Raw genomic sequence first — 23,877 nt, forward strand, 5'->3', positions numbered from 1 at the left:
TTAAAAATGATCAGGATATGCTGGATTTTAAAGACTTCTTCTCCATAGATTGATAGAAAGAACACACTGGAATGGTTATTAATGAAGGCTTCAAAGTTGTTGTAAATGTATGCATTGGGCGATGGGTGGTGAGGTGACTGCCTTGGTTGCATCGGAGTGTGTGACAGGAAATGGTGGTGACTAGAAGGGAGGGAATAGAATACCATCGTGGACTCTTGAGGAGAGGGGCTCTTCATCTGTTGAAGAGAGACTGCAGTGTATGGTGACTGCTCTGTATTCATTCAGTAAATATTTGTTGACCCACTATTGTGTATCAGTTACAAGGATTACCAAGGGAGTGGGGATAAATCTCTGAATTGGAAGGAATTTACAGTTAAAACATTTTGCTGCTCAAAGTATGGTTCCTCGATCAGGAGCACTGGCATTGCCTGGGAGGATGATGAAATCCAAATCTCAGTGCCCCCAGACCTGTTGAATTAGAATCTGCATTTTAATGAGTTTTTCAAGTGATTCCTGGGCATATTAAAGTTTGAGAAGCACTGGTATAGGAATACTTACAGTGTGAAGAGATTAGATCTTTTGTGGGGGGTGGGGTATGTGTGTTTCTGATTTTTTTGGATAGAAGGATATAAAAGAGATAGGAAATTAAAACCAGGAGTATTGAGGTGGTTTGACAGGTTTTTTAGGGAATAAGAAAGAGCTATCTGGGGAAAGCCATGGTTCACCTTTCAGTATGTTAAAGTGTACTTAACAAAATTTTTAGATTGAGACATCATTGAGAGTACAGAAGTTTAGATACAGAACTTGACTGTGCATTTTGGAGTCAGTTGGGGAAGGTGAACTGAAGGTATAAAAACTGCTATATAAAAGCGAAAAGAGGAGGACAGTACTAAGGATTGTGTCGGGTAAGGTTTAAGTTGTCAAATTAGGTGTTTAAGTACACCTGAAACTTACATAGAGTTACAAGCCATTTCAACTCAATTAAAAAAATAAATGGTCATGAAAATTTCCCAAAAGGTAAAAAAATGAAAAGTAATCTCCAGTTACATTGAGCCTGACCACAGTAGGCCTTTAGCATTATAGGATCTTGAATTATTGGAAAACGGTTTATGAAAGGGACAGTTTTTGATTATATTTGAACAGACCAATTGCAATTTCAGAAAGTAATTTGGTTCATTGACTGTAGTCTAGTTTAGTGTTTGTAGATAATCTAGCTGTAGTTGTTACTCATAGCCTCATACAAGATAGACATTTTGAGGATCCACCCTCAGACTACACCAACAGCTTTTTTGAGGTTGGTATTCAGAACAAACACATTCTCTACAATACATCAGTTATTTTCTGAAGAGGACCATGCATAGCTGTTAGTATTTTCAGTGTTCCATATATTACTTCTACACATCATCTAATTAAGTTATTTATTGAATTTTCTTGTCATTCTATTCTTCAGGCTGCACCTATGATAAAAAATGAAGTGGGATTGAGCATGAGGAACGCTAAGGGTTTGGTCCCTTCCTTTTCTCTCTAGTGTAATTGTGGAAGTAAGAATCCTTAATGCTTTCTGGGTTGGTGAGCTCTGGGGTTCTATGAAAGTGTTGAATAAAATTTTATACCAATTGGAGAGAGACATACTGTGAAACAGAATGCATTTGCTTGATGTAAAGCAGAGAGTGGCTGATTTTACCAGGAGGAGTAGAATTGTGAGGAGAGGACCAGTAGGGAAGTAGGCAGCCAGAAGTGTAGGTAGGAAATACAGGGTTACACTGGGTGGGCAGGTATGGGAACTAAATTTAGGTCAGGGAAACCACAATTGGAAAATACTGGGATATGGGGAAAGTTGAATCCTCTTTGGGAAGAGATATAGCTCCTACCTAATGAACTACCTTTCCCGGGATTAGTCTCACTTCATTTCCAGTTTTCTACCAAAAAAAGGTGCTGAATTTTTTCCTAGTTAAGATGATCTTGAAATTTATGTTAGAAAGGGGTGTGTGTGTGTGTTTGTGTGTTTTCCCTTAGAGCGAATGGAAAGGTGGTTTTAAAGAGTCTCTCTGTGGATATTAAATGATGCCCACTTTTTCATCTCTAATTTTAATTCATTTAAGGTCAGTTATTAGCACTATATACTATGGACAGAAACTTCAAGATATTAGAAATGATACGAATCTTCATACCTTTTTTATAGTCCTATAACACCTCTTTCTTTTGGAAAAATTTTAAAAATGGATTTTATTTTTAAGTCTGATTTTCTTACTATAAATGCAAAGCATTGGCAGCACCTTACTGGTCAGATTACATGTAGGTGAGTCTTACAATAGCAATGATTATTGAGTGTTAATCCCTGTAATAATGACCTTTTGCCTTTAAGTTAATGAATTAGTTCTACCTCCTGTGACTTTTGACCAAAACACATTCTTCTCATTGCAAGAAAACATTAGGTTGATTTTTGGTAAGCAACATGATCATATTAATTGGGCACAATGATCAATTTGCTGATTTAGTGATTCTCTCATTTTTCCTTACTGCAGACCACCTGAATGGTTATCTACATTTGGTGGACCACTGCATCTGATTCTCCCGCCGCCCCTCACCATCCCTACTCAGCTTTCTGCTTCTGCTTATCGGGCAGTACTAGGCCACCAGCAAGCTCCTCATGATTCACTGGTAGTTCAAGGACCATAGGTTGAGACTTTACTAACGCGTATGTACTTAAAGATGCATGTGTTTTGGCCAAGAACAATCAGCATGTATTCATTCGTCTTGCATCAGCTCTTTTGACTTGCAGTCAGCAAGAATCAGTATATTCCGTGTATTGAGTTGAGAGGTTATATATTGCTACGTATACATTGGGTGTTTTAATGCCATATTATTGCATGTTTGCAACAGAACTTTTAGAAGTTTTCATAAGAGCTATTTTCAGAAATGAAATTTCTGTTGCAATTAGATGCCTAAGAAAAAAATATTTGTGTCATAATCCTTTAAGTGAATTTCACTTGAGTGTGAGGTCTTAATGATATATATTTACTCAAATCTTGACATAGTAATGAATTAGTGACTTTGGGGATTTTATTTTATTTATTTATTTTTTTTGTGGGACCCTCGCCGGTGGCCAGGAACAAATCAGCGCTGCAGAGGCTGCGGGCAGCCTCGCAGCCCAGCGCTCAACACTGCGCCACCAGGGGAGGCCCGACTTTGGGGATTTTCTGATTAAGTTCTTACCCTCACCGCAGGGAACCCTTCAGATAAATTTTTGGAATTTGCTTTAATTGGATCGTAAGTATAAGTAGGATCAGGCTGCTGCTTTGTTTCAGTTCAGCTAGTTTCCATGCTTGTAGGTTATTTGACAAGAGTATCAAGGGGCAGAGTCAGGGTCCAAGTCATTCAGTGTGAATCTGCTTTATGCTAAACTATACCTTCAACTCAGGGCAAACACTTTGTTTTTTCGGTGAATTAAGAGGTTTCTTCCTGAGACTTAGAAATAGCCAGTTTTCATTATTCTAACACCCTTAAAGCTAGCTATCAGTAGAGATACAATAAGACCTGCTCTAACTTATGGTCTTACAGGAAAACATTTAGTTAATTAGGTAAAGTTTTAAAAAGTCTCTACAATAATAAAAAAATATTAATGGCGTTCAAGGAGTAGGGGGGAATGGGGTCAGAAAGCTTCACTGAAGAGGTGGTGGAAGTTGGTATTGGAGGAGTAGATAAACGTTAGAAAAAACATTCTGTTTGCAAAGAAATTACTTGTGTAGAAATATGAAAAAACATGGCATTTTAGGGGTCTGACAAGAAACTTGTGGAAGGGATAGGTAAAATGTGAAGTTAAGGCATGTTGTCACATTTTGGAAGACTTAAGTGCCATAATCAATAGACCATGTTGTGAGACTTTACTGTAAATAATAATAGTTAAGTGATTAAAAAATTATTTTTGTTTTTTGTGCATCTAACAAACTAATTCCCACTTAATGCTGCGTTCTCAGGTTTTTTATACAAAATTTGAGGTACTCCATTGTTACAATCTTTTTTTTTCCTTTTTCTTTTAATTTTTTTTCTATTTATTTTATTTTTTTACATCATTGTTCATTTTTAAACAATATTTGCTTCCCCCACCCCCTTTGTTACAATCTTTAACAGATTTTTATTCTTTTGTAATTTTAGTGACAGTGTCACATATTAAGCATAAGAAATGTGCTGACTTTTCTGCATGCATGTATGTGTGCTTTCCCAGCTCAGTCTCTTTCTTAAGTCCCAATTTTCTGGCATAGGAAGAGAGGTTGGGGTAAGATTGGCAGATTAATCTCTATTGAGAAAAGGCCTGCATTAACTGTAATACTTTGGACTCACTTTTCCCCTTTGTCTTAAGAAGAGAATGAATTAGATTATCGTTAACAATTTTCAAACATACTGGAAAGTTGAAAGACTCTAATACAACAAACTCTTGAATACCCATCGTTTAGATTAAAAACAAATTATAATTATAATTTATTTTATTTGTTTAAGTCTTTGAAAGTGAGTTTGGACATTATGATTCTTCAGCATACATCTCTAAAAAATAAAGGTATTTCTACATAACAGAAATCCTAAGACTAACAATCCTTATCACTCCTAAAATATTACTATTACTTCCTAATTCCCTCTGAGATCTAATTCATAATGAGAATTCCCCAGTTGTCTCAAAAATGTCTTATCATCTCTCCTCTCTTGCTTGCTGCTCCCCTCAGCAGTGTATTTCAGAATTCCCCAATTGTCTCAAAAATGTCTTAGCATTATTTATTTATTTATTTATTTTGCAAGACAGAATCTAGTCAGCATATAGACATTGCATTTGCTTGCCAGTTAAATCTTTTCAACCTGAAACAACCCTCCCCCTTTTCTTCCCTATGATGTTGACTGGAGAGTCTTGTACAATGTACCACATTCTGCGTTTGTGAGATTGTTTCCCTATATATTCACTTAGTGTATTTCTTTAGCCTCTGGATTTTTTAAAACATAGAAATCAAGTCTAATTCTAACAAAATAAGATTCTTTATTTCCTAGGCTATAGTGGATCCAAAACTGAAATTCTTTCCATTTCTTTTCCTCTATGTGCCAGTACTGGTATAATCTTTCCTAACTGAAAAAATTTGAATCTTGTTTTCATTTTCCATCCAGAAAATAATCCTGCCACCCTCTAAACTTCCACTGTACTATTCTTACAGTACTTATTCCCCTTAACCCTTCTCCTCCAGCTTTCTTGAGAAATAATTGACAAATATATTTAAGTGTACACATTATGATTTGGTATACATATACATTGTGGAACTGCTACCAAAATCAAGATTATTAACACATCTGTCTCCTCATATAGTTAACTCTTATTGTGTAGTCTGAGAAGGAGAAACCACTTTCAGCAACTTTGAAGTGTACACTACATATTCTTACATGTAGTCACCCACCATGCTGTAAGTAGATCCTCAAAACTTACCTTCTTATAACTAAAAGTACTCTTTGACCTATATCCCCTTCTTCTGTTTAAATAATTTTCTATTATGGTTATTTTTTGTACATATCTTCTCAGAATATAAGCTCTATTGAGACAAAACTTCAGTTCTCTCACAATTCTTTAGGCTCAGTGAACAATTGTATGAAACACATTTTCAACTTTATAATGGTATTGGGTAGACAGTAATATTCTTAGAAGCCTTACTTCATTTTAGAACATGAACCTTGCTAAATAGGACTTAGAGTGTATTGAAAACATGTACTACAAGGGCCTCCCTGGTGGCGCAAAGGGCTAAGATGCAACTGTGAAGCTGTCTGCAGCCATTGCAGCACAAGTTCTATCCCTGGCCAGGGAGCTACCCATATGGCGCAGCAGACCTCTCCTCTCTTGCTTGCTGTTCCCCTTAGCAGTGTATTTCAGTAGATCCATTCTGTCTCTGGTGAATCCTCTCACCACCCCTTCCCCGCATCTGTGGCTTGTACCCCAGCTCTTGTATGCATAAATAAATCAATCTTCAAAAGAAAAAAGAAAACATCTAGGATCCAGAGCCATTAAATTTTAGTTCCACCTGTCTCCCTTTATCTATGGCCTTAAATAAGTCACTTCCTGATTTAATTTTTTCTCACCTATAAATGAGCATGTTGAATGAGATCAATAAATTTAAACTTTTTTTAAGGGTTTAATTTTTTTTTAAGATTTATTTATTTATTTATACAAGCACTGGGTACAGTCAGAAGCGCGGGAGGGTGAGCGAATTCACCAGAGCCAGAGCGGGGAGCAAAACAGACAGACTGACGAAATACACTGCTGAGGGGAGAGGTGAGCACGGCAGGAGAGGTCTGTGGATCCCATGTGGGATCCTCGCCAGTGGCCGGTGATTGAACCGGCACCGCAGAGGCTGCGGGCAGCTTTGCAGTCCAGAGCTCTCCATTGCGCCACTGGGGACGCCCAAGGGTTGAATTTTTTTAGCGTATTATCTTTCATTAAACACTAACATATCAGTCACAGCACTTGGTTTCCTTTTGATTTTAAGAGTCAAAGTTCAGATTCATCAAAAAATAAAAAATTATGATTTCCTCTTAAAGTTCTATAGATTTTTTTTTTAAAGTTTGAATCACCAGTGCTATCAAGTATACTCATAACTTAAACACTAACATTGGCATGCAGTATTATGTCTTATAACATTTTTTCACTAACTTGTTCAGTTGCTTTTTGATGATGAGAGTGTGTATGAGCAGAGGCATCTGCGCTTGCTATGACTCTGTGGAGCTCCCATATCTGTATCCGTTTACTGTCCTAGTGTGCTTGTTACTATGGTGTTGACATGCGTGGACGTGAGTATGCGTGTATTAACAGAGGGAACCATGCACAGCTGTGATTTTCCCAATCAGTGACAATTTACAACAATTTCTGAGTCATATGTGCATAGAGATGACAAGAAAAGCTTCATTCTGATGTCTCCATGGTCACTTTGACCCAGTAGCATAAGCAAGCAATGTTTCTTTTTTTTTTTTTTTTTTTAATAGAGGCATGCTTTATTTATTTGTTTGCTGGTTTGTTTGTTTGTTTTGTTTATACATGCACTGGGTACAGTCAGAAGCGCGGGAGGGCGAGAGAATTCACCAGAGCCAGAGCGGGGAGCAGAGCAGGCAGAAGGACCGAAGCACACTGCTGAGGGGAGCAGCGGGCGGCAGGAGAGGTCTGCGCGCCATGTGGGACCCTCCTCTGGTGGCCGGGGAGCAGCCAGGGATCGAACCGGCGCCGCAGAGGCCGCGCGCAGCTTCGCAACCCAGCGCTCAACCGCTGCGCCACCGGGGAGGCCCAAGCAATGTTTCTTGTTGATCTTTATGTTTAGAATTTAACATTTGATGTGTGGTGCTTTTTGTTTATGGTTCTTAAAATAGCAAAAAACAAATTTCACAAAATAATTTGAGTTATGTTTGTGGACTCTGAAACAGATGTTTGTTTTATTCCCTTGAGTTCTTTGGAACCGGTTTTAAAATTCACGTGACTCCATTCTAGGAAACATTTTTACATAGCACATAATTTCCATTTTTTATCTCTCAGGGTAAGAGTCTTGTGTACTGTGCTGGGCATTGTACTAGATATTGGGAGTTTCATGGAACTACTGAAATAGTACTATTGCACTATATTTAGAAGTTTACACAATTTAGAGAAACAAATGCTACTCTTGTTAATCTTAAGGCTAATGAAACTAAGAGCAAAGAAAGAAGATAAAATATTGAAACTAGGGACTGGTTGGAGAAGGTGGTGACTTTTGTGGCAGAACTACTACCTGCAATCTGGTTGCAGATCTGATTATAGATCTGAAAGTTTGTTTATTCCCCCCAATTGATTGACTTTTATTTGCCAGGAATTGATGAGAACAAGCTCTCAGGTGGCCCTTTCTCTTCCAGAGCAACTTTCAGCTTCATAATGTACTCTCTAAGTGAGGGTGTTCCATTATTTAAGATGTGAACTTTACCTCTGCAGCCCATTAGAAGCTGGAAATGTACTGTGACACTCACTCTTCTTTCTGCTCTGCCATGGCTTCACTTTTCTTCTTTCTCTCTTACCCATGAAATATCCCAGCTGTTTACCTACAATTGGGGCTGACTTGTATTTGGTTTAACCTTTGGAGGTTCAGAGAGGAGGTGCTTCATGGAAAAGGAATTGATGAATGAGACCTTGTGTTTGAAAGTTTTAACTGAGACATATGAAGGAGGAACCTGAATCAGATGCTAAGAAAGACCTGGTAGGTGGTGAGGTTTGATGTCTGCCAAGTTTGCTAAAGTCTGATGGTATTTATGAAGAATGGGCTAGATTGAGATGAAACAGAAAGCATATCAAGGGAACGTGTTTGCATCTAGTGAGACTTCTAGCTTCTTCCCATGTCAGGGCCTTTGCCATATTCCCTCTAATTGGAATGTAAATATTTGCTGTGTGGTGCTTTTTATTACAATTCTTAAGACTAGCATGTGGCCTCCCACATTTTTTTTTAATTGCTTTTAGGAATTATTTGTTTAATTATTTATTTCCTGCCTTCCCCTCACAGTATTGTAAGCTCTGTGAGGTCCAGGCTTACGTCCAGTTTCTTTTCTGTATTCCTTGTACAGTTAGTCCTCACTTAGAGTCATCGATAGCTTCTTAGAAACTGCAACTTGAAGCAAAACATGTAATGGAACCAATTGTACCATAGCATAATTGATATAAGCACAAGTTCCTGTAGTCTGTTCTGGCCACAAAAACATCATCAAACTTCTAAGACCCAAAAGTACTTCTTTTTAAAAAAAGATTTTATTTATTTATTTATTTATTTATTTATTTATTTATTTATACAAGCACTGGGTACAGTCAGAAGCGCAGGAGGGTGAGAGAATTCACCAGAGCCAGAGCAGGGAGCAGAGCAGGCAGAAGGACCGAAGTACACTGCTGAGGGGAGCAGCGGGCGGCAGGAGAGGTCTGCGTGCCATGTGGGACCCTCCTCTGGAGGCTGGGGAGCAGCCGGGGATCGAACCAGCGCCTCAGGGGCTGCGGGCAGCTTCGCAACCCAGCGCTCAACCGCTGCACCACTGGGGAGGCCCCAAAAGTACTTCTAATATGAAACAATTGTATTTACTTATTTTCTAATTTGCTTGGGGTTGGGAATAGGAGAGGGTTCTCCTGGCAGCTCAAGGCTCAAGGCAGGAACCCAGTTCAGGATAGGATGCCCTTCCATCATTGCAGGGCACTCATGCTCATACCCATATGCCCTCATTTTGGAACAATTGAGATGCCACCAGTGAACCTCACGTGCACATTTTTGGGACCTAGGAGGAATTGAGTCCCCAGAGAAAACCTGTGAAGGCATGGGGAGAGCATGCAGAATCTTTACAAACTGTGGTCCCAGCTGTGAATCATTTTTGTTTTCCTCATCAACATTGTAAAGAAATGGTGATATTTGAGAATCTGCTGTATCTAGCATAGTTACTGGTACCTGGGCATTAAATGGTTACTGACTAAATGAAATAATGAATGGATAGTTGTGACTTTCATCCGATGGAGAATGAAAAGATTAGTACATAACTTTAATTTTATTTTGTTTTGGGTAAAATTGTTTTATTATGGGTTCTTTAGATGTACAAAAGCCCATTTATTTTTAGAGACTCTCCTCATGATAATTAACTCTGGAATAGATTCTTATTTGCCCATTTGGTGAAAGGAGGCAATGATCTAATTTGCTTGTTAAGGTCTCCCTACTTATTTTGTGTGTATTTATGTATTACTCTGTCATCCTTAACAAATGCAGTGGTAATTTCAGTTGCTTTGCATATGAACAGAGGGTTAATTATATTTTAGCCCACCCAGCCTGGAGAAATTATGTCAGACTGCCCTTGAGCAGATTCTGTGCTTATATTGCATGAAGCAGAAAACCAGGTTTCACCCTGCAACCTATAAAGTACTGTATTAAGAGGGAGTAATGAAGACATCTTTCGAAGTTCTTTGAATTAAGTTTTTTGTTTTTAAGTGGACATTTTGGGAATTTTGGAGGGAAGGCAAGGTTTGGGGACCAGTAGTAAGATGGAACGGATCTTTGAAATGATTTGCAAAGAACTAATTCACTTTTGGGGTCAGAACTAACCATCCATTATCTTTTAACATTCCTGCATATAAAAACTATAAAGAACGGTATGTTTTGGAGGGAAGCTTATTACTCAGTTATGCAAGTAAATATGTGTAATCTTCTAACACATGCCTTATAGTATGAGATATTTAGTAATATAAATATATTTTGCATTTTTTGTCCTAGTTTTGCTTATTAAAATCCCCTTCCTGACTATGCTGTTTGCACAGTAAACATACATAAAGTATATCTATGTGACATACTTGATCTTGTTAGTAAATATCTCAACAGGGTCTAGCAAAGTGGCTTATGAATAATAGGGGCATAATATTTGTTGAATTGAGTGGATCTTATTGACATCATTAATATCTTCAGTCATAAAATCAAAATATCAAATCAAAATATAATTAATGAATATGTGAGAAAAACCATATTGTGGTATATTCTTTGTTTTTAAAAAATCTTATTTTCTTGATTCTTTAAGGAAGACTGATGTTAATGTCACCGTTTTACAAGGAAGGAAATTGAGGCACAGAGAAATTTTAGTCTGTATAAGGAAATAAAATAGTAACCCAAACTGTAAGCTCTGTCTTTTTGTTTTTTAATTCAGTATTCTCTCCACAGATGAGGGTTTGGGGTTGACTTTTTTTTCCTTGCAGCAGTGTGTGTGAGAGTTTTCCTTCATAGCAATTAAATACAGTTATGTTGAAGTTAATGGAATGTGATTCTCGAGTACTCTTGTGTTCACACATTAAAATGTAGATAGCAGCAGTAAAAACTGAGGTGGGTATTTGTCTTTGATCTTAGTCAATGAATTATATTGCAATTCACATTTTGAACTGAGATCTAACTGGGTCAAATATAAAAAAGTGATAATCTTTTTCATCTACTTTTGTGCCCCCTCACTTGGTTATGTTCTTTGTCATTATCTCTAACATCCTATCCCAGACTGAATGTTTAAACTCAGGTCCTTCAAGCTTACCTTGAACTTCACAATTAAACTGTGTGGGAAAATAAGTTTCATTGAAGGACCCAGAAATGAATGATTGTTGTACTTACAATAGCAGTGTATGGACTTTTAGAATCACCTCTCGTCTTATAACTGATAAAAGTAGCAGAGACCATCCCATTCTGAATGTGTGTCTTACTCAGAAGTGGGGGAGTGGGTGCTTTTGATGGCCTTATAATACAGTTTCATTATCATAGTTGTGTTTTTTCAGGTACTTAACTGTTTCTACCTTGGACTTCAGTTACACTGGAAATAATAATTTTAACTTGATGGTGATTGAAGAGCTTTTGAACCTTTGATGATTGTTGTGCTACTAAAAATAACAGACATGGGGCCTCCCTGGTGGCGCAAGGGGTTAAGACACAACCTATGAAGCAGTCTGCAGCCTCTGCAGCAAGAGTTCGATCCCCTGGCCGGCCAGGGAGCAACCCACATGGCGCAGCAAACCTTTCCTGATTTGCCAGCTGCTCCCCTCAGCAGTGTATTTCAGTCAGTCTGCCTGATCTGCTCCCCACTCTGTCTCTGGTGAATCCTCTCACCCTCCACACGTCTGGCCTGTACTTCAGTTCTTGTATGCATAAATAAATCTTTAAAAAAAAAATAACAGATAGGACCTATTGAACAAATCCTTCTGTAAATTTGGCGTTTGCTGCTCTGGTTTTGTGATGGCTGCATCATGTCATGGATACTTCTCTCTTCTAAATGACTCAAAATATATGAGACTTACTGTGTTTTTATAATTTTAAAGTGAAAAATTAAGATATACATGTAACAAGTACACTATAGTGAAAAAGAACTTGAGAAAAGTAAAATGATATCCAATAGTTCTGGAATGAACACTGAGCTAGGCATATAAGCTGTAACAAGATGACTGAGAATGGGGAGATTTGCTTATCTGTCATTGAATGAAATGTAAGACTCTCGGAAGCAGGAGACTTATCTTTGTGCTTTAGATCTCTCATGGGGTAGAAAACAGGTTCTTGTGTGTTTGTATTTTTGTTTTTCATGTACTATCATCAAATGTACTGACTAGAAAGTACAGTGTACACCTCTGGCCTGCACCCCAGTTCTTGTATGCAAAGATTAATAAATTATATATGTAATCTTGTATGTAAAGATTAATAAATCTTAAAAAAAGAATTAAAATGTAGAATAAAATTCAGTTTCCATTGAGAAATAGTTATGATAGTAGGAAGTTTAAAACACATTGGCAAGTTATTTTTTTTAGTAAAATCTTGGGGGGAAATGAATTTTAATGAATAGTAAAATGTTGATTACTAATATTTTCTATTTATTCCCCATATAACCTAAAAACTGCATTGCTAAATTAAATTGATACCTGGTCAGAAGTTGAGATTGGAGCTCTTGTAAGATCACTTTTGCTTTCTAGATTAAAAAAGAATAAAGCTTTTTACTGCTATACACACATATACACAATATTACATAAGATATATAAATGTATATATATATAAGACATATGTACACACAGTGTATATAGTATGCATTCATCATTATATGTTGTATCTTTTTGTTTTATATAAGAACTTATTTAAGGTGAATACTTATTTATGGTAATTTCAATTTTTTTAATTTTTAAATTTTTTTTTAAAGATTATTTATGCATACATGAGCTGGGGTACAGGCCAGAAGTGCAGGGGGTTAGAGGATTCACCAGAAAGAGTGGAAACAGAACAGGCAGACTCACTGAAATACACTGCTGAGGGGAGCAGTGGGCAAGACAGGAAAGGTCTGCTGCGCCATGTGGGTTGCCCCCTGGCAGCCCAGGGATCGAACTTGTGCTGCAGAAGCTGCAGATTACTCCATAGTGCTGTGCTTAACCCCTTGTGCCGCCAGGAAGGCCCTATTTATGGTCATTTTTAAAGCTTTTTTAAACTTCTGTGTAAAAATATTTTAGAAAAAGTAAATTACATTTATGCTGTCTCAACATGGACATGGTGTACATTTCAGACTCACGATGTATGTCTGTGTATATAAAAAGAGCAAAATGGGTTTTGTGTTCAGAAAAATGGGATGTGCTTCTTAAGATCATTGCAGCTGCAGTTTCGAGAGTACTTATAGCTTCTCGAGTTTGATTCCACTGGTGTTTTAGCTTTGGGATGTAATGAGAATGTCTTTGTTAGCTTTTCGGTGGTGGAGTTGTCAGTATTTTTTCTAAAATTGACCTAACTGCTTTCTAATGTAGGAATTAGTAGTGTCACCACAGTGATGTGAGAGTTCCTCATCCAGGACTTAATCTGAAGAAATGCAGTGTAAATGAGAGTAAAGGGAATCCCCTGTTATGATTGGGCATGTTTCCCAAGGATTTTAATTAAGTGGGCAGTCTGCACAAATATGTTTAAAAAAAATTTTTTTTATTTACGAATATATTTTTTTACCGTTACTGACAGTACGTTCTGATGAACAGTGCAGTTAAATTAGCTGAAAGTAGTTTGAAATTCTGTAATGGTGGTAACCACAGATGCAATTTAAAAAGATTAAGAGACATCTAAAATCTCTTTTCCTGTGACTCTCATTTCAAGGCAATAGTTTCTAGTAGTTTTCCTGTTAATCTTGATTGTTTGTGTCAAATATCACTTTCTGTATAACTTGATGGAGAGATAGAGAAGTTGATGTGTAAGCCCAGTTGTTGTGATTGAACCCAGGATTTTGCGACATAATCTTGGACAAACCAAAATACTATTTTGTTCTATGGTGCTGTCAAACCTACTTTTGATTCTTACTTGTTCTTTAAAAAAAAAAAAAGACTGTGTCTGTACTTAGAAACCCATTCATGGAGAAGCACTTGGCAAATGAATATAATTTCAAGTAAAGTATTTTTTTTTTAAAGATTTATTTATTTATACAAGCACTGGGTACAGTCAGAAGCACGGAAGTGTGAGAGAATTCACCAGAGCCAGAGCGGGGAGCAGAACAGACAGACTGACGAAATACACTGCTGAGGGTAGCAGCGGGTGCGACAGGAGAGGTCTGTGTGCCATGTGGGACCCTCATCGGCTGGCTGGGGATTGAACTGGCGCTGCAGAGGCTGCAGGCAGCTTCGCAGCCCAGCGCTCAACCGCTGCACCACCGGGGAGGCCCTCAAGTAAAGTATGTTTATACATGTTATTGCCAGGCTTAAATATTAGAATTTCCAAGCAAAGGAAAATTTTCAGAGCAAATGGGAGACTTCCTTGAATAAGGAATCTTATGGATTGCTAGTGTCTTTCTTGGGAAATCCTTAGTACTTCCCTTGATAGTGAACTCAGGACGGGCACCAGCATTTTTGGAAATTGGTATATGCTTTCTGAGAAATGGTGTGTTGTTTGGACACTGACGGTTGATGCCAACTTGCCATCCTAAGCATTGGTTCACATCTTTGGAACTTCATAGATTTGTGTGATCTTACAGATGGATTTGATAATGTAGCTTCACTTTGGAACAATAAATGAAAGTCTAGTACCATGTTGAATATTCCAGTAACTCTTAAAGTCACGAGGCAGTGTAGTTCTAGTGGTGAAAATTACGAACCTTTGAGTCATTCATTCTGGGTTTGAAATCACCGTGCTAATTGAACTGTATGATCCTTGAGAGGTTTTTAATTTTTATTCATTTAATGGGGGGGGGAAGAGGGGGCGCAAAAAGAGAGAAGTGGGGGCACATTGTTCTAATTGTGAGAAATAGAACCTTATCAAATCTTTGTAAACAATTACATGAAATAGATAATCCTCCTTCCCACCTAGATAAGTTACCTTTTAAATATGTTTCCTAATTTTAAGATGGAAATTGAACTAGTGTTCAGTGGGAAAGTGTATAGGTAATACTCTGCAGTGGCTAGACCATAGTAAGCATTCTCTGTTGACTTTTTTTTCCCTTGAGAAAAATCAGCATTTTGTGGCAAACTACTACCTTCTTTACTCATGATGTAACAATCAGAGTGGTTGGTTATCTAAATTCTCAGAGGAACAGTCCTGCCTATTAGTGAAGAATTTTGGATCCAGGAACATCTCAAGGGATCTGTTTCTGTCTAGACATTGTCACACCCATAACATATCCTGAGTCTTTGGGGCCAAGTGAGATAGGTTAGTATCACGGTTGCTCACTCAAATACAGGTCTTTTTCCAAGGTGTTATCACAGTCAGAGATGTTAAATTTTATTTAAAAATAATGCCTGGGCCTCCCCGGCGGCGCAGCGGTTGAGCGCTGGGTTGCGAAGCTGCCCGCAACCTCTGCAGCGCCGGTTTGATCCCCGGCTGCTCCCCGGCCACCGGAGGAGGGTCCCACATGGCGCGCAGACCTCTCCTGCCGCCAGCTGCTCCCCGCAGTGTATTTCGTCAATCTGCCTGTTCAGTTCCCCGCTTGGCTCTGGTGATTTCTCTCACCCTCCCGCGCTTCTGACTGTACCCAGTGCATGTATAAATAAATAAATAAATCTTTAAAAAAATAAAAAAATAAAAATAATGCCAGTCCTACAGAAAAATTTCAAAAACATTACAAAGAAATTCTCTTTCTCTCTCTCTTTTTTTTTAAATATGTATGTGTGAGTATTAGGAACATACATTTCTTTTTATTTATTTATTTAGTTTTTTTTAAAAGATTTAATTATTTAATTTATTTATTTATATAAGCACTGGGTACGGTCAGAAGCACGGGAGGGTGAGAGAATTCACCAGAGCCAGAGCAGGGAGCAGAGCAGGCAGAAGGACTGAAGTACACTGCTGAGGGGAGCAGCGGGCGGCAGGAGAGGTCTGCGTGCCATGTGGGACCCTCCTCTGGTGGCCGGGGAGCAGCCGGGGATCGAACCAGCGCTGCAGAGGCTGCAGGCAGCTTCGCAACCCAGCGCTCAACCGCTGTGCCACCGGGGAGGCCCCAAAGAAATTCTCTTTACCATTCATCCATATTTCCCTGAATGTTAACATTTTATCACATCTGCTTGATCATACTCTATATTACATACATTATGTAAATATTTATATTTTCTTTAACCATTTGGTTAAGTGATAGTCAAGAAATCCCTTTACCCTAAATACGTCAGTGTTTTATTTCCTAAGACAAGAACTTTCTCTTACACAATATAATTATTAAAATCAGGAACTGAATATTGATATGATGATATTATCTACTCTATACATCTTTTTAAAGATTTATTTATTTATGCATACAAGAACTGGGGTGTAGGCCAGAGATGCTGGGTTGGGGGCTGAGACGATTTATCATAGATAGGAATAGGGAGACAGACAGGTATATCTGCTGAAATACACTGCTGAAGGAAGCAGTGGGTGAGACAGGAGAGGCCTGGGGATTGAACTCAGGCCATGAGGGCAATTGTGCTGAGACTTATCCCCTAAACCACCAGGGGAGGTCCTACTCTACAGATCTTAATTCTGTTTTCACAGTTGTCTTCAATTACCATCCAAAGAAAATTGTCCAGGAACATGTGTTATGTTTAACATATCTCGTCAGTGTGCTTTCATCCAGAGACTCTTTGTCTTTGACCTTGGCATTTTTAAGTTATTTTGCAGAATGTTCAGTTTGAATTTATCTAATATTTCTTCAGGTTTGGATTCTTCATAGTTACATAGTCTGGGCAAGAACATCACAGAAATAAGATTGTGTCCTTCTTAGTGTACCATGTCAGGAGTCACACAATGCCACTTATTCCCACTGTTGGTGATGTGAACTTCAATCACTTATAGTACCTGCCATATTTCTTTACTGTAAAGGTACTGTTTTCTCCTGTGCAAATAATAACTATCTAGTGGGAATGTTGAATCTATGAAAAAAAAAATTTTTTATGGGGACTCTAGTTTTAGCATATGTTGCTATTTCTTGCCTGAAACAATTATGATGGTTGTCAAATGATTTTCTAATTTTATCACTTTTATATTTATTAATTGGCATTTTAATGTAATGGAGTTCTCTCCTCTTATCCATTAGTTTATAATAATATGGACTCAAGGGTTTCTATTTTACTCCATGGAGTATATAATCGGTTACTATTGTTATTATTTTGATGCTCAAATAGTACCAGAGTTGGCCAGTGGCAACTCCTCCAAGCTGGCATCTTTGTTCTATTGACATGCCTTAGTTATTCTTTGAACATGTCTTTATTTTCTGGCATAACAAGGTATTCCAGACTCCATTTTGTATTTTTCCTGACAGTGTTGGAGTCAGCCAGAGATCCCTGTTTCCTTTTAGTAGAGAATGATATTTAGAAGCAAAGATCTAGACTCCAGGTTTGTTTGGTGCTATTGGGGTGTCATTGCTTCTAGATCTTCTCAGTGCAAAGATTGTGTGTGTGTGTGTGTATAAGAACACACAGACATATGCACATATACATAGACGAATGAAGATATATACATGTGCATAACAGATCTTTTTCTATAAAAAACCGTAAGTTTGCGTGGAAATACTAACTCCAGTCTAACAGTACAGTGTTCACTCTTACCTTGCACTGTCTGTATTTATAATTCTCTAACAATGAATAAACCTGGCTCCTAATTTCTACAGTGTGTTTACTTACTCAATCCAAGAATGCACATAAGTGGTATCAAATTTATTTTGAAAAACCATACTATGGGCCTCCCTGGTGGTGCAGGGGGTTAAGACGCAACCTGTGAAGCAGTCCACAGCCACTGCAGCACGAGTTCGTTCCCCAGCTGGCCGGGGAGCTGCCCACATGGCGCAGCAGACCTCTCCTGGCTTGCCCACTGCTCCCCTCAGCAGTGTATTTCAGTCAGTCTGCCTGTTGTGTTCCCCACTCTGTCTCTGGTGGATCCTCTCACTACCCACCCCCCCCCCATACCTCTGGGCTATACCCCAGTTCTTGTATGTACAAATATGGAATCTTTAAAAAAAAAAACAACATACTACCAGTAACATTCCAGTATGTGTCTGCCGGACTTCAGCTTAAGGGTAAAATTACTAACAAAATTATTATGTTCAAAAGTTGGTTAGTTAATATAGTTGTGTTTATCATTTGAAATACATTTGGATTCTTTGTTTATATTTCATTTTTTGCTTTTCCCCTCTTAGTTGTTTTATTTATTTATTTATTTATTTATTTATTTATTTATTTATTTTTTAATAGAGGCATGCTTTATTTATTTGTTTGCTGGTTTGTTTGTTTGTTTTGTTTATACATGCACTGGGTACAGTCAGAAGCGCGGGATGGTGAGAGAATTCACCAGAGCCAGAGCGGGGAGCAGAGCAGGCAGAAGGACCGAAGAACACTGCTGAGGGGAGCAGCGGGCGACAGGAGAGGTCTGCACGCCATATGGGACCCTCCTCCGGTGGCCGGGGAGCAGCCGGGGATCGAACCGGCGCCGCAGAGGCCGCGCGCAGCCTCGCAACCCAGCACTCAACCGCTGCGCCACCGGGGAGGCCCTGTTTTATTTATTTGAATATGTGAAATGTTGATATAATTTAGATAGTTATAATTTGGCAAAAAGATAAAATGTTACCCTTCTACATTTCTGCCTCTTACTTGTCCTCTCATTTCCATTCTGTTCCCAACACCCTCTGTAAGTAACCAGTGCCAGTTGGTTTCTGGTTTGTCTTTCTGTTTCCTTTCACACAAATCAGCTAATACATGTCTATATCTGTCTTCATTGCAGGGGACTTCTTTTCAATAATGAAATTTTGGTTCTCTAGCAGGGGTATTATACCCTTCAGTCTACTTCTTGGCCTTATGATATCTCATCAACTTGCATGTCGTTATGATACATCTGTATAAATAAATAGTGATTATGCATAAGTGTGGCCTTTGCTTTTATTTATTTATTTATTTATTTTTTTAGAGGCATGCTTTATTTATTTTATTTTTTGTTTGTTTTGTTTATACATGCACTGGGTACAGTCAGAAGCGCGGGAGGGTGAGAGAATTCACCAGAGCCAGAGCGGGGAGCAGAGCAGACAGAAGGACTGAAGTACACTGCTGAGGGGAGCAGCGGGCGGCAGGAGAGGTCTGCGCGCCATGTGGGACCCTCCTCAGGTGGCCGGGGAGCAGCCGGGGATCCAACCGGCGCTGCAGAGGCTGAGCGCAGCTTCGTAACCCAGCGCTCAACCGCTGCGCCACCGGGGAGGCCCTGCTTTTTTTTTTTTTTTTAAAGATTTATTTATGCATACAAGAACTGGGGTTCAGGCCAGAGGTGTCGAGGGTGAGAGGATTCACCAGAGACGGGGGGCGGGGCACAGAACAGGTGGATCAACCGAAATACACTGCTGAGGGGAGCAGCAGGCTAGTCAGGAGAGGTCTGCTGCGCCACGTGGGTATCTCCCTGGCTGGAGATCGAACTTGCGCTGCGGTGGCTGTGGATAGCACTGTAGGTTGCTTCTAACCCTGTTGTGCCACCAGGGAGGCCCAAGTGTGGCCTTTGGAGTGTATCATTTCCTTATAGTTATTGTGCACAGTGATGATTTTGAATGTCTCATAGAATTTAAGTTAGACTAATTCCTTCTCATTATATTCAGTGCCTTTCTGCATCAGTGCACATATTTAAATGATAGTTTTGTATAATCTGTTATGTAGTTCAGACATGTCTGAACTAAAAAGTTTTGAATTCCCAAAGAATAGTAACCCGTTTTTTCCTGATTGCCAGTGAAGCACACAGTACTTAGAGTATGATTTTTTTTTTTAAATTTTTTTTTTTTTATAGAGGCATGTTTTATTTTTATTTGTTTTTTTTTTTTTTTTTTTTTTTGTTTATACATGCACTGGGTACAGTCAGAAGCGCAGGAGGGTGAGAGAATTCACCAGAGCCAGAGCAGGGAGCAGAGCAGGCAGAAGGACCGAAGTACACTGCTGAGGGGAGCAGCGGGCGGCAGGAGAGGTCTGCGCGCCATGTGGGACCCTCCTCCGGTGGCTGGGGAGCAGCTGGGGATTGAACCGGCGCCGCAGAGGCCGCGGGCAGCTTCGCAACCCAGCGCTCAACCGCTGCGCCACTGGGGAGGCCCACTTAGAGTATGATTTTTGATTATCAAATGTTATTTGTATAGGATCTCTTTATTTCTGTCTCGCTTTTTGTCATATCTATCTATTTATTTATTTATTTTTAATTAATTAATTTATTTATGCAAGCACTGGGTACAGTCACAATCGCGGGAGGGTGAGAGAATTCACCAGAGCCAGAACAGGAGCAGAACAGGCAGAAGGACCGAAGTACACTGCTGAGGGGAGCAGCGGGCAGCAGGAGAGGTCTGCGCGCCATGCTGGGCCCTCCTCCAGTGGCCAGGGAGCAGCCGGAGATATAACCAGTGCCGCAGAGTCTGCGGGCAACCTCGCAACCCAGCGCTCAACCGCTGTGCTACCAGGGAGGCCCTGTCATATCTATTTAAATGATGAGTTTGTTAGCTTTTTTTACCTTCTCATCTTGATCTTTGGAAGAAAGCTCTCAGTATTACGTCATTGTGTATGATGTTAACTCTGGGTTTTTCATAAAGACACTTTAGGGGCCTCCCTGGTGGTGCAAGGGGTTAAGCACAGCACTGTGAAGCTATCTGCAGCCTCTGCAGCATGAGTTTGATCCCCTGCCAGTCAGGGAGATACCCACATCGCGAAGCAGACCTCTCCTGACTCGCCCGCTGCTCCCCTTGGGAGTGTATTTTAGTCAGTCTGCCTGTTCTGGTCCCTACTCTGTCTCTGGTGAATCCTTTCACCTCCTGCATCTCTGGCCTGTACCCCAATTCTTGTATGCACAAATAAATAAATCTTTAAAAAAAATAAAGATGCTTTATCATGATGTGGTAGTTCCTTTCTATTACTAGCCCTATTGCGTGGTTTTATTGTCAAAGAGTGTTGGATTTTGTCAGATGCTTTTTATGCATTCATTGAGATAATCACCTTTTTTCCCCTTTCATTCTGCTAATATGGCATATTACATTGGTTGGTTTTACTATATTTTTTTTTTTTTTTTTTTTTTTTTTTTTATAGAGGCATGCTTTATTTATTTGTTTGCTGGTTTCTTTGTTTGTTTTGTTTATACATGCACTGGGTACAGTCAGAAGCGCGGGAGGGCGAGAGAATTCACCAGAGCCAGAGCGGGGAGCAGAGCAGGCAGAAGGACCGAAGTACACTGCTGAGGGGAGCAGCGGGCGGCAGGAGAGGTCTGCGCGCCATGTGGGACCCTCCTCCGGTGGACGGGGAGCAGCCGGGGATCGAACCGGCGTCGCAGAGGCCGCGCGCAGCTTCGCAACCCAGCGCTCAACCGCTGCGCCACCGGGGAGGCCCGGTTTTACTATATTGAACCACTCTTGCATTCCAGGAATAAATCTACTTGATTGTGATACATACTTGTTTAATATGTTGTTGGATTCAGTTTGCTAGTATTTTGTTGAGGATTTTTGCATGTATCTTGAGGAATATTGGTCTGTAATTTTCTTGTTAATGTCTTTGGCTTTGGTTAGGGTAATGTTGACTCAATGTGTTAGGAAGTATTTGAGAAGGGCTGGCGTTAATTCTCTTTAATTGGTTAGTAGAATACAACAATAAAGCCATCTGGTCCTGGGATTTTTGTTGGGCATTTGAGTACTGATTCAGTCTCTTTACTTGTTAGATGTTCTTTGAGATTTTCTATTTCTAAGTATATTTTGATCATTCCTGTGTTTCTAGGAATTTGTTTATTCCATCTAGATCATCTCATTGATTGGTGTATAACTGTTCTCTTATAATTCCTTTTGTTTCTGTAGGTCAGTAGCAATAGCTGCACTTTCTTCATTTTTTAGTTCTACTTGTTCTATTTATTTTTAGCTTCACTTTTTTTTGTTTTGTTTTGAGGTAACTGGTATACAGCTCTTTGTGAATCAGAGACATAGGAGGCATAGGAGCACTCTTCCTCAGATGCATGTCGCCACACCACACCTACCACCAAGGCATCCACATTTCACCATAGTCCACGATCGCCTCCCCATGTTGATTCTTCCCTCCCCTTTGTTGCCTCCCCCTTGAGCACTCTTCCTCAGATGCATGTCACCACATCATACCTACCACATCATACCTACCACCACATCATACCTACCAAGGCACCCACGTTTGCCTCCCCATGTTGATTCTTCCCTCCCCCTTGTTACCCTAAAAACAGTCAGGTTTTTAGGGTTTGTTATTGGTTTGGTTTTGTCTGACCCTTTGTTTGGTTTCTCTGTATTCCAAATATAAGTGAAACCATCTGATATTTGTCTTTCTCCTTCTGACATTCACTTAGCATTATCCTCTTCAGCTCCATCCAGGTTGTTATAAATGGTAAGATTTCATCTTTATATATACACCTATATATAATATAAATATATAAATATTCCATTTATATTCCATTGTGTATATATACCACATTTTTCTAATCTTTTTGTTATTGAGCATTTCAGTTTCCATAATTTGGCTGTTGTAAATAGTGTTGCAAAGAACATTGGAGTGAATATATCTCTTTGAGTTAGTGCTTTTGCATTCCTCTGGTTGGTACCTGGAAGTGGAATTGCTGGGTCATATGGTAGATATAATATTTTGAGAAATCTCCATACTGTTTTACATAGGGGCCGGATCAGACTACAGTCTGACCAACTATGTATGAGGGTTTCTTTATCTCTACATCCTTGCCGACATTTGCTTCTAGTCTTTTTGACATGGGCCATTCTCACATGTGTGAGATGGTATCTTGTGGCTTTGATTTTCATTGCCCTGATAAGTGATGATGAACATTTCTTTCCTGTGCCTGTTGGCCATTTTGTATGTTTTCTTTGGAAGAGTATCTACTTAGCTCTTCTGCCCAGTTTTTGATTGGGTGGTTTTCTTTTTATTGAGTTGTATAGGTTCTTTATATATCTTAGATTTCATCTATTCTGTAGTCAGTTCAGCTAAAGACTTGTCAGTTTTGGGCCTCTCTGGTGGTGCAAGGATTGTTAAGCACAGCACTGTGAAGCTGGCTGCTCCCCGAGTTTGATCCCCTCCCCAGCCTACCAGGAAGCAACCCACATGGTGCGGCAGACCTCTCCTGTCTCGCCCTGCTGCTCTCCTCAGCAGTTTATTTCAGTTGGTCTGCCTGTTCTGTTCCCCGCTCTGTCTCTGGTGAATCCTCTCACCCATCGCACCACTGACCTGTTACCCTGGTTCTTGTATTCATAAATAAATAAATTTTTTAAAAAGGCTTGTCAGTTTTGTTCTTTTTAAAGATCTAACTTTGTATTTTGTTGAATCTATTGATTCTGATTGTTTTCGATTTCATTTATTTCCACTAGTCTTTATTATTACCTTTCTTCTGCTAGTTTTTTGTTTACTTTGCTTTTTTTGTTTTTTAGTTCCCTAAGGTATAAAGTTAGATTAACGAGATCACTTTATATATATGGAGACTGCATGGTCCAGGTCTATAGTGTATGCAGATTGGAGATCTGGGAGAGCTGATAGTGTAGTTAAGTTTGGAGGCAGTCTGCTCGTAATTCCCCTCTTGCTTGGAAAGGCAAGTTTTTGGTTTTGTTCTATTTAGGTCTTCAACTAGTTGACTGAGTCCCTTTTTTAAAAAGATTTATTTATTTATGCATACAAGAACTGGGGTGTAGGCCAGAGGTGTGGGGGGTTAGAGGATTCACCAGAGATGGAGCGGGGAACAGAATAGGTGGATTGAGTGAAATACACTGCTGAGGGGAGCAACGGGGCGAGACAAAAGAGGTCTGCTGCACCATGTGGGTTGCTTCCTGGTAGGCTGGGGAGGGGATCAGTCTCAGGGAGGGGATCAAACTCCTGCTGCAGAGGCTGAGGATAGCTCCATAGGTTGTGTCTTAACCCCTTGGGCCAGTAGGGAGGCCCTG

At 39.5% G+C, this 23,877-nt stretch overlaps 1 protein-coding gene across 4 annotated transcripts in view; it reads left to right on the forward strand.

Annotated features, from left to right (window-relative positions):
• The window catches only part of UBTD2 (ubiquitin domain containing 2), a 62,808-nt gene that overhangs the window by 7,536 nt on the left and 31,395 nt on the right, over positions 1-23,877 (forward strand). Inside the window, exon 1 of one of the 4 annotated variants that reach the window (XM_054691299.1) lies at positions 2,336-2,698. The exons of the other annotated variants lie outside the window; for them this stretch is intronic. The gene's annotated coding sequence lies outside the window, so the exon portion shown is untranslated. Of the gene's footprint in view, positions 1-2,335; positions 2,699-23,877 lie in introns of those variants that run through there. 4 annotated transcript variants of the gene reach the window in all.

Source organism: Talpa occidentalis, unplaced genomic scaffold (genome assembly GCF_014898055.3).
Source record: "Talpa occidentalis isolate TD23 unplaced genomic scaffold, MPIMG_talOcc4v2.1 talOcc4.9, whole genome shotgun sequence".
Lineage (NCBI taxonomy): Eukaryota > Metazoa > Chordata > Mammalia > Eulipotyphla > Talpidae > Talpa > Talpa occidentalis.